A 12,323-nucleotide genomic window follows, 5' to 3' on the forward strand; every position below is an offset into this window, starting at 1 on the left:
AGTTTTCTGTTTTGCTGAGGCATGTTTCTGGGGTCCTTATTCAAATATATGTGTATCTATGTTACTGGACAGTAAAATTTGAATGCTTTGCCATTTTGCTGACAATAACTGACAACTGGCTCACGTTAACTGTTGTTGCATAAGGAGTTAAATTTGTTCTATCCAGTACAGTAGCAAATACCCATTTAGGTGTTGTCACTGACATGTCTCTGTGTTTATGTTGTCAGACAACTGCACAAATGAGCATTCACAGAGTGTTGGAGGCAGAATGTCTCTGATACATTTAATTCTCAACCATGTCTGTGAAGAAACTGAAAGGCTCTTTTTTTGTTTGTTGTTTGTTCACACTGAAGAGCATTTTGAATGTCAGCTTGGTGTGGCAGGAGGGCAAGGATTTATGTACTTTCTTAAGATGTGCTCTTTATTTTAGTGCTATGGTCAGTACTGTCACCAAGGTGACTGACAAAGAGATCGCAAGGTACACAAGCTATATGTTTGGATGCATAGGCAAGTCATGCTATTCCAAGTTGTGCTGACAGCCTTGTTAATTGCTTTTATGAGCTCGAGCTTGAAAGGTCGGCAGTGGCTTTCAACAGCTCTGCCTCTCTTTAACCTCTCCAGGACACCATCTCTAACATAATGAAAATACAAAAGCAAACTTGTCGAGGAGATGTGTTGAATATTTGTGAAAAAGATCACAAATTAAGTAAGGATCAGGTGAGCAGACTTAGAAACTTATGAGCCTGTTATACTGTTCAAACCGCAATTCTTCCTGCACAGTTCATCAATGAATATTAAGGCCACAAGGTTATGACATTTTCATATAAATGCATTTAATGCAAATGCAATTACTTGTAAATTTAAATCCATAATTTAGGCATCTTGTGAGAGAATTGTTCTTCCTTGGTATCTATATATATATAAAAAACTAATGTTATATGGAAAGAATGGACATGGAAGGATGTTTGGTAAGTGAGGAAAAGGGAGGCTATCTAGAAGCATGCAAAGTATCTCCTGTCGAATTGGCCAAGTAGAAAGGGGAATAAAGGGCCATTAGGAATAGGAAAACTGGATGACAGGATGACCAGCTGGCTAGGAGACAAGAAGGCTTGCTGACTGGAGAACAATGGAGAAACAGGATAGTTTCATCAGCTAGGAAACAGGTGGACCTGCTGACCGGGAAACAGGAAGATTTACTCTGCAGAGAAGGAGATGAAGTTTACAGTGAACAGAGCCAATGAATGAGTCCAGACAACAAAGCAGGGATTGGGATCATTTGTCAGAGAGCTGGCCCAGGCTTTAAAGGTACAACTAGAAAAATGCGTTTCTTTAGTAACATCTAGTGGCAGTGGCAGAAAATATAAGGGGAGTTCACCAAACATAATGTCAGTTCTATGAAGGGAAAACAGTGAGGATTCAGAGGGCCTGAGATATACAGTAGAGCAGTTCTTTGCTCAGAGATGGGGGATAGTTGACAGGACGGGACAGGGAAGCAAGGGAAGCAAGTCCTGACATCCAAGGCAATAGTAGATCATACTGAGGCTCAAGCTGCTCGTCATGGTGCTCCAGGAGGGTGCTGACAGCTTTTTAACACAGTGTTTGTAATTCAGTGAGAACATTTTTCATCTTACAGCTCTCTGAAACATAATTTAGTGCTGTTAGATCGACTGCACCTGCTGAGACCACTGAATATTGAAATCTGAACTGTACAGTATAAATCATAATGTTCTGAGACAGATGACTGTAATCAATTTAATAACAGCTTATGTGTTTTATTTGATATTGTTTTTTTTGTAGGGGGTAAAAATGCAATGCTGTTTTTGTTTGAGGGTGAGACACACTGGTCTGACCCTCAAACAAAGGAAGGTAGGAAGGTTTCAAAATGTATCAGAGAGAATGATTTGGTTATATAATGTTTTTTGGCACTGAAGCCTTCAAGTACACTGCTCTTATTTGGCTAAAACCAAACTTCCATATGATGTTTGATACATAACATGGTACATTAAAAACCCCTAATAGATGTAGCTTAGCTATTTTATTTCAAAGAGAGGACAAACTTAGAATTCTTAGAATTATATAACTCTTATTATGACAATAGCTGTTTTACATGAGGCTGCATAGTCCTGGTCATGAGATATGTCCTATAAACCCCTGCATTTATAGCACTGCATGGGCCCAGACTCGAACAGCACCAGCATGGATGATGAAAAGGAGTCTGCACACACTGGCCAGTGGAGAGGTTGGTATCTCTCAGATGTAGAGGAAATTGACTTAAAATACAAACAAAGCTCTTGTGTTATTCTTCACTTGGCAACAGATATGATTACGTGGGTGTGAGACCCAAGAGACTCCTCCTTCAGTTCTTTCCGTGTGCAGGTTCATTTTGTGGTTATTAATTTTTATCAGCATAAAAATTCAAATTATGCTGTACAATTCAACTTAAGTTTTCCCACTAGTGCAAGAGATGGCTGGCATATTGTCTAAGATAAGTGTCAAATGACTGATTGTTAATGTCAATAATGGTAATGTGTATAAAATATAGAGAATGGCAAAAATAATCCCCCCCCCAAAAAAAATGATTTGTAGATGCAAATCAGACCACTCTATAAACAAATTAACTGTGATATTTTTCACACGGTGTATATCTGAGACAAAACAAGCTGTGTGAGGAAAAGATCACAACAGACAAAATTTCAGCCAACATTTTTTTTTTATTTACTCTTATCATGCAAGCCATCACAAATGTAGATTTTCCAGGAGTAAACATGTCTATAACATAATAATATCTCATGATTCATTAGTCATAAAAACAAAAACGATAACCCATGAAACCAGCTTGTCTTTTCAAATAATGGCTCACACCCACAACTATACTCCCTGCTAAGATATCTTGACATGTCAAGGCTTAATCTAAGAGAGCATGGGGACATTTTGGATGTACAGAAGCAGTCCAATTGCTTACTTAGCTTACATGCTTTCATGATATGTAAAAGTCTAGAAAATTGTTTTTCAGATTTTTCAGAAAACTGTCTAACCTCTTTCTGTTTCTAAAATTGATGGGATTAGTGTCTATCTCACACTGAATGAAAATGTAATCTGAAAAATACAACAAGTAACCACAGCGGTCAGATTAATGTTGTGAAATAAAAGGGGAAAAAAATAAATAAAATTCAAAAATCCTGAGCAGTAGTGGAGTAAAAGTAGAATGTTTGCCAAAAATGAAATACTCTAGTAAACTAACATCACCACAAATATACTGTACTTGTGTAAATTTACTTAGTAACTTCACACCTCTGCCTGATCCCAAATAAGCAATGGTCCCTTGAATGAAATATCTGCCATAAACACACATTTCCAGAATAGAATTTGGATGACAGTCTGGTTTCACTGCTGATGATTCACCCACCCTGTGCTTTCTGGCATCAATGTATCCTCATGTTAAATACAGAATCCATCAGAGAGTGGTGGATATACAGCACATGACAGAGATTGCTGGTGAAAGAAGGGAGTGGGAGGAGTGAAAAAAGCCACCGAGCTCTACTCATTGTCTGTGAAGATCAGTGACTGCGTGAAAAATTTTAGAATTTGAAGGAATTACTGAAGCCATTCGTGACGAGATTCCATTAAAACATTGAAACCACCCTTGTTTGAACACATCAAAATAAAAATGCTATACTGGAAAAGGAAGTAATCCCTGCTCCACTTGAAATTCACTTTTTAACTGTAAAAAATTCTGACAGTTGATGTGAGTGCTTTCGTATTTGTCTCTGATGTTGCTGAATTTATTTAATCCATTGAATATTGAATTGATTTGTCAGTGCTAATCTCTGCATGTTAGCAGCTGTGGGTGAAAACAGCTAGTATGTCCTAGAGAAAATTAATGACATCCCACACAGACATTGCCCAGACTATAATTAAGCTATAATATATATATGATCTAGAAATCATATAAGCAATCAGCAATTCTATTTGATTATGAACCTTTAAGATACGCAAAGTAAAATAAAACTAAACTTAACTAAACTAATGCCTCACTGAAATCTGTTTTTGCTCAGTCTAGCAATAGCTTGTTTTTGTCTTTATAGCTTAGCTTCATATCTCTTGCTTTTATGATTAATGGAAAGCCTTTGGCCTTACAGTACAGCTATACCAAATATCATTTGTCTTAATGCTGTTTGTCTAGTTGCAGTTCAGCAATAAAAACTACTCAAATTAGTTGTATTAGGAATAAATGCAGCATACATTAAGTCTCCGTTGTAATTGTTTACCACCTACTTTTCTTTAGACACAGTGTATCTTTAAGCACCAACTCATTCTTCCTAGTCATGGTTCTCTTTGTACTGGTATATCTTAATGCAATGGTGCATGCTGTCTGACACAGCAAGCTGGCCATCAGGTAGCAGAGTAAGACCACGTGGACTACTCAGGCCCTGGGTTACTATGGACCAACCCACTCCCTGTGCTGGGTACAAAAGGACTCTGTGCTGTTCCCCCCAGTCCGCTACCAACACATTACCATCTGTATCTATAGAGATTCCCCAGGGGCAGGCCAGGACAGGTCCCATACCAGCACATACACCCAGAACTCTCACTGTGTTCCAGCCTGGCTCCAGCACTTTGATGCAAGGCACACGACCTGTTTCATTGCCCCTTTCGGAAACAGCTACCATGCCTGAGCTCAAGCAAGCTGCCACTAAGTAGGGCCGGTGGAATCCTGTCACAACTGTGCGCTCGAGACGGGAGCCTGTCTTAGGGTCAAGCTTTAGGGCAATGAGGGTACCTTTCCGGATGTCAGCTACCAAGAACTCATCCAGCCTGGTTACGGTCACACCCCTGGGAGCCTCAAGCTCATCCTTTGTGGAGCCCAACCCTGAGCCTCCAAAAGTCTGGAGCAGGCGACCATGCCGATTGAACACAAGTAGGGCTCGCTCAGCTGCACAGCTTAGAGCAATCAAACCCTTAGCATTAACAGCAAGGTCAAAGTAGTTCCGACATCGTCTGGCAGAGCCTTCAGAAGTTGGGGATGTCACTTGCTGCAAGACATTGCCCCGAGGGTCAGTTACCTGTTTCAAAGTTCAAATTTAGTTTTTACATCAGTGTAAACTTTATCTGCTGTACACATACTGTACGTTTTACATGTGTGAAAGACTTTTAACACAACACATACCTGAATACGTGCATTTCCACAGTCCACAATGAAGAGTTGGCCCTGTGGTGTGGCGTGGATACCACTTGGTAGGGTGAGGTCAGCCCGCCCTGAACCCTGCTTGCCAAACTGTCTGATCAGATGGACTCCTCTGGGGTTTAATTCTGCCAAAGATGCGTCTCCCTCCTCCTCCAACTCCATCAGGGTAGGCTCTCCTCTCTCTCCTCTGCCTCTCCTTGGCTCTTGGGAGGAACCATCTATGACAGACATGGACAGAGACCTAGCCACCAGGGGCTGTTTGGAGCCAGCCACTTTTATTTTTTTCTGTGGCTGCTGCAGAATATTATGACTTCCATATGTGGGGAATGAAAGGGTCTGACTCATGTCAGAGGTCCTCGCCCCCCTACCGAGAGTTGGTGAGGTTGATGTGGAGCTTGACAAAGAGTTAAAGTTGCCACACTTCAACCTCCCCACTCCTTCATGCTGATTTGTCCCACCACTAATCAACGGGCGTGTCTTGTGTGTCAAGTCCACTGCAGACTTTGAAAGACGGCAACTGTAGTTCAGAGAGCCTCTGTTGTGTGTGGTAGTCATGTTGTAGTCATGAGATGGGCTAACAATGAAAGTATAGCTGGAGTCAAGGCTGTCAGTTGGGGATGGTGCTCGGCCAGAGTCGCCATGGGTCCCAAGAGAGTGTTCATCAGAGGACTGGCTGAGACAAGAGTGAGGTCTGCCTCTGCAGGTGAGGTCTAGGCAGCTTTGGCTGATCTGTGAGTCTCTTGGAGTCATCCTGGGAGATGTTAATGCACTGTTACCATACCTCAAAAGTCTATTATTGGAGTCCTGACTCACTTTTCCTTTATCTACATCCTGGCTGTCTAAACTCAAACAGTGCTTAGCATGCTCCCATGTTCGTTCAGATGAAGGGGATGTCTTCCTACCAGAGACCACTGTAAGCGACTTCCTCTGATTCATGGGAGAATGGTGTTTTCCATTTCTATTCATCTTGTACTTGTGATCCTTGCCTTCAGTATCCATGTTTTTAAGTACCGTAGGGACAGTCAGAAACACATCCTCCCCTTGTGGCTGAAAGGAGGCTGATTCTATCTCGTCATCTTGGGATGACTCCCAATCAGATTGTTCACACTTCGGAAGCCAGTGACATGTCTTTGTTGAAGAGAACTTTTGTTCCTCCTCTGATTCCAGGTCACTTCGGTTAGAGAGGCTAATCTTTCTAACAACCCTGCCTGTTGGTGAGGTCCACCCCTGTCCTTGGATGCTTTTTTCTCCCCCAGTTCCTTGATGGTTTCTGTTTTCATACTGCATCTCATGTGAATGGAGAGCACACAGCTGTCCCTGTGGCCCACAACCTCCAACATGCAGGCACAGCCTTTGCTCTTGAAGACGAATATCTCCAAAGCTGACAGCATTAGGCTGGGAGCTGGGTTTGAAGTTCACTTTCTTTAGTGAAACTGAGATTTCCCAGGGTTGTAGGAACTCTGCAACTTCCTTCAGCAGCAGGTTCTGGTTTGTCCCACTTTCGACCAGACCTGACTGTTGACCCACCTCTTGAATCCCCTGCTGAAGTTGAACCAGTTTTTGGAATCTTTGGTCCAGCAGGGACTGGCTGACCCGGGTTGCTGCCATGTTCTCCCTCTGGACCTGCTCCAGATGCTGCTGAGTGTCCCGATGGTCCTGCTCCACCCTTTCTAGCAGACGCTGCTCTTCTCTGCGTGCTCCCAGGATGGCCCGCTCTAAACCCCGCTTTACTAATTCAGTCTCAGTTGTGTGGTGCTCTTGTATGCGACGCAGCTCTACTTCTGCCTGGGCAAGGTCACACCGTGCCTGTGTTGCCCAGCATGGAGGGGACTGAGGCAGGAGTGCAGCGGAATGACTGTCTGATTGACAATCAGCACTGAGGCTGTGGGCTGAGATAGGAGAGGTGGGATTGCTACCCAAAGAAGTTCCTACAAACATCATGATGGCTGGATAGATATTATAGCATTGACTTTGAATTCCTGCAGAAAGACATAATAAAGAGAAAGGTAAGATAAATGCACAGATATTCAACAAAATCCTAAACATAACAAATGCTTAATGAACCATGGTAAGCCAGGTAATTAAGAGGTTAACAGAGAGGTTAATATCGAGTAATCTGTCCACCAAATGATAATGTGAGTGGTTAAAATGATGTTGTACTTTTTCCATTTTTTTAAATGTTTAACTGAATCCAAATCAAGCAAAGGCTTAGATCCTGTAACCAGAGGGATTGTCCCTCTGAAATTTGATTGACTACCCAATAAGGACAAGGGTTCCACTTATTCTGAGTCAGATAACTTTCAGTGTGGCTTACCGAATCATGATCCTGAAGACTTTCACTTCTAACAGTTACAGAGGTATGTAGTACATTAAGCTAGCATTAGCTCCAGTAGCATCAGTAGATCTGTTGAGTGGACCCATCTTTTCCAAAATTAAATCCTGTTCGTGTTTATACTTTGTTCTGTTGATCATGTACTTTAAACAGTGAACAGTACATGGTAAACTAATCCTATCATTTTAAAACTGTGTGGTACAAAAATGTATTGAGTATGGTCACCAAATGTGGCTAAATGTTCAGCTGTGACCCAGTCATATACAGCCCAATTAAATATAACGAAATATCTTTTAGTTAAGAATATAATCTGAAAGCTATTTTTAATGTACTTTTTGAGGCTGGAACTTGGGGTGTTGCAGTATTGGAGCAGAATCATATGCAGCATATTGAACTGTGTACCTGAGCTAAGCATTGTGACACCCAGTATGATACATTTCACTACAATGAAATGACTTTCATCAGGCATCATTTTCTCTATGCAGAAATATGTGACAGACAATCAAAGAGTGTAGTTTACCGAATCTGGCACACTCCAATTCAGCCTGACAAAGGCGACAGCAGCAACCTCTTATTGTACTATTGCTCCAGATAGATCTTTTATTAGAGCAATTTCTCTGCTGCCAAGCCAACAGCTGCTTATGGAAAGGTGATATAAGGAGGCCATAAGAGAGACAAGGCTGTGGGCAGAAAGAACTAGCATGATGGAGAAGAAAGTTTTGAGTTATGCACAGAGCAATCTATTAGCATTTCAAATGACGGGAGACAGCCAGAAGCATCCAGAGTGAGGTGAGAGTGGGAGGTAAATAGACAGCCCAAGTGTCAACACAACAATACTTCTCATCTCCCGAGTTCGGCAAACAGACCCGGCTTTGATATTTTATTCATGAGCAGAACAAAGTGATGTCGAGAAATGGCAGTGAAAGATGTCTGTCTGTTATGTGATGTATTGTGATGATACCAGAATCACAGGGAGCCATCATACTGTATAATAAACAGAAAGTAGCATTCTTACCAGGAATACATTAGGAAGTTAATGGGCCCAAACACTTTTTCTTTTTTTTTTTACAGGGGTGGGTACGGTTACCAGTCCTATGCATGAAAACTATTTCATGCTTTTTTGCTACTTCTGTATTTCTAAAATGGAAAAAAAAACAGCTAATTTAACAAATAAGCATTTGGCACACCTGTACAAGGTATTCGCCTGTAGTAAATGCAGTCTGACACTAAGAAAATGACTGAAATTGCAAAATACCTATTTAAGTGAAGAAAAATAAGAACGTTCAAGTAGTCAGTGACAGCGTTTGGCACTTCTTAATTTTTATTCCTCAATGATTTCGACAGAAGTGTTCAAAAATGATAAAAAAATGCATAAAAATGCACATGGGCTACAGTCCCTAATAAATCTCATATCTCAGACCCATTGTTACAATAAGGGTAGATCTCATACTTCTGAAGGCTTATGTCTTTAAATCTGTTTGTTGAAGCTCAACAAGTAGTTTCACCATACATATACATACAGCTTCAATAACAAGTGGCCAATACTGAAAGGTAAACAACATATTGTATTTGCTTTTATGTCTGCTACATCCACTGACTTAACCTTAACTGGTGCCTTGTGATTGCCAGAAGTTGTCCAAACATGAGCAGATACTGTTACTGACATTATCATTTTACACGTCATGTCACAGTCTTGTGATCACCAAAGCATGAAGCTATTGGTGAGACAATCATTTTACCTTATCATTAGCTTTTGTATGGGCAAACATATGCTAATGTGACCAAAAAAAAAAGAGGAGAAAAAAGTTCATTGTTGCCAAAATGTAGTAGTGCTACTTACATTTGATCAAGTTTCATTTTAGCTGTGTTACAGTTATCAACCACTGATTTTAAAATTTAGGTAAACGTTTTAGGCCATTTGTGATGGACAACCAAGCACCTGCTTAAATGTTTTCATTTTACCTTAACGTTAGCCTTGTGATGGCAAAACTTTGTAATTAATGTTAATGAGATTGGAAAATGAATAATCCATTGGATTATAATGGACAAAGTCAGCAGCCAACATTAATGATACTGATTTATCATTTCATCATTTTAGTCATGTGAATACCAAATACCATTATTATGCAAAAAAACTTAGAGAACACATCAGTGAGCCACACCATTGCCTTCATAACATGAGCCACGAAAATACACACTGCAGATAAGTACATACACTGTCATGATGATGTAATTACTGAATAGAGCACCAAATGCATATTAATCCACGGATGAAAATAGTCCTCAACAAATGCAAAGTTACACATTACTAATTAAACATTCGGAAAGTGTAGTTACTATTTGTATTTATTTATTTTAGAAGTCTTTTATGTTGCAGACAAGGGACAGGAGCATCTGAGACACTGTGCCAGTCCATTCTCTTTGTGTCACAGACCAAATTTCCACTCACATTACCGAACTACATTATAGATGAGGAGGGTCCAGTTGCTCATATTGTGAGTGCTGTGGGATAAGCGCGTCACAATGACCGTCTCAAAAAGAAAACTTTAGAAGATAATAATTAAGCTGTGAAACAAATTAAAATATTTGTAAACAAATAACTTGTAAAAACCATTTTCACATAAAATACATTCAAAATGAATTTAATAATAAAACGCTGAAACCTGATGCAGAATGGAAAAAACATCACTGTCTTACCTGTAGTCAGGCCCCAGTGCTGCTATGACCCCATGCAGTTGCTCTTCTTCACCTCGTCTCCTCACTCCCTCACTCTTACCACCAACCTCTGGACCTCCCTTCGTGCTGTTTCCCCTCCTGTTGGCTGTTGCTAGGAGACCAGCAAGCTGACTTCAGGTCTTCTATATGCAAACTCAAACTGTGCGTCCAGAATTGCATTTTTTCCTTGTTGTTTGTGTGCTTTTACGCCATACTTGGAACCTTGCTATGTGTTTGAGAGAATAACACTTTTAGAGTCAGATGAGGCGCAAATTCATTTCTAACACAAACCACATGGGCTGATGCCTGCGGAACCAACACTTTTTTATGTTGACAAGTACACGTGTGAGCTTTTTGTGCAATGCATGAAGCAGTTGTGTTGAAGTGTTCCTGTTGTGGCTGATTTACTTGGCCATCTGCATTAAATATTGATTTCTTGGGTCGGTTAGTGTTTGGCACTTTACTCGGCTCTGGGTTTGAGCCAGTTCTTTCTGCAGACTTAATGTGTATGCTCAGTGCCATGCTTCTGTGAAGTACTGGTGGCGAGAGCTGCAACTAACAATCCTTTACATTATCAGTTAATCTACAGGTTAATTTCCCACATGATCAATTAATCATTTTGTCCATAAAATGTCAGAAAATAGTGAAAAATGCCTGTCACAATGTTGCAGAGCTTAAGGTGATGCTATCGAAACACAAAATCCTCACACAGGAGACGCTGGAGAACTGTTTGTAATGGATTACTTGACTACTTGTTTTATCTTGAAACATTGTTCAGGTTTCTGATCGTATGTGCATCAGTGCAGGTGTGTCTTGATTCCTCCACATTCAGCATCTTGTTTCATATGTGACTTGACCTCCTTTAGCAGTTTCACTTGTGGATTCTTCACTGGAAATGGGAGATGAGAATGAGAATAAAAAGAATTATCATTTCCACCACATGACCAGGTGATGCATCTTGGCTTCTATCACAGGACCCCATTTGTCAAAACTACATGCCAGGTCTCTGAAACCAGGATGCGTTTTCATATAAAAGACACTCCTGAAATAAACCTGAAACTGAGACAGGCCTACTAGTGTGCCGGTAATCATGCTCACTATGTGCTGGGATGAGCTCCAGCCCCATGGATGAATAATAAATGAATGCTGCTTGGTATTTATGTGGTGAGCATGCTAACATGCTTACTGGTTCAGTGTTTTCAAGTCATTCATCACAGTGGTTTCACTCCTGAAGCTCAGGCTCAATTGGCCTCAAATATTTTTTGCCATTTTCCTTATTAAATGTTAGTTGAGGCCTCTAAAAATAAGAGGGAGAATTTCCTCTTTGGTGTTAAAGCCATACATAATCTGATGAGAGGTCAGAAGTGGTCATGTTGTACAGCACAAAGCTTTTTGGCTTGTGCAACAAGAGGTTGGGAACCACAGTTTGACCTTACTGGAGATCGGATGTTTGCGTGGAACACAGCTGACACTCCTCTCCACTTGAGTTCATACAGTCACAAGACAAGAAAGAAAGGACACCGGGACACGTGCAATATTGCTAGGCAAAGAATTTATAAATTAATAAAAACATTCCCTTTGTAGTGTTCTTCTGACAGCTTTTCCCCCACTTTGTATTTTTGTCCTTTTTTCTACTGATTTCAAAATATAGAAAAATATTTCTGACAACATTCATCATTACATTATTTTTAGCATGATTTTCATTCTGTCCTGTTGGTTGTTTCACACACCTCCGCATTTTCGACCCATTGCTTTTTACAGTATTTACACATTAAATCCACATCGTCGTTCTGCTTCAAACAGGGGACACCAGAGCATGTTTTGCATAGATCACAGGGGAGAAACCAAAGTCAAAGCTTCAAAGAAAAAGCAAGAAGATACTGTACATCCCAAATCAAACATGAGAAACAGATTTCAGACATGGCACAAAGCGTGTTCAGAAATCAGGAGTGAAAACTAATTTTACACGGCAGCTGAAAATTAAACAGTCAAAGCTGTTAAAGTTATATCCATTCTGTCAAAATCACTTGAAGTTAAACTGGAAGCCTGATTTGGCACTCAGCTGCTGCTAATTGCGTTGCTGTTTACAAA

Source organism: Chaetodon trifascialis, chromosome 12, assembly GCF_039877785.1.
Source record: "Chaetodon trifascialis isolate fChaTrf1 chromosome 12, fChaTrf1.hap1, whole genome shotgun sequence".
Lineage (NCBI taxonomy): Eukaryota > Metazoa > Chordata > Actinopteri > Chaetodontiformes > Chaetodontidae > Chaetodon > Chaetodon trifascialis.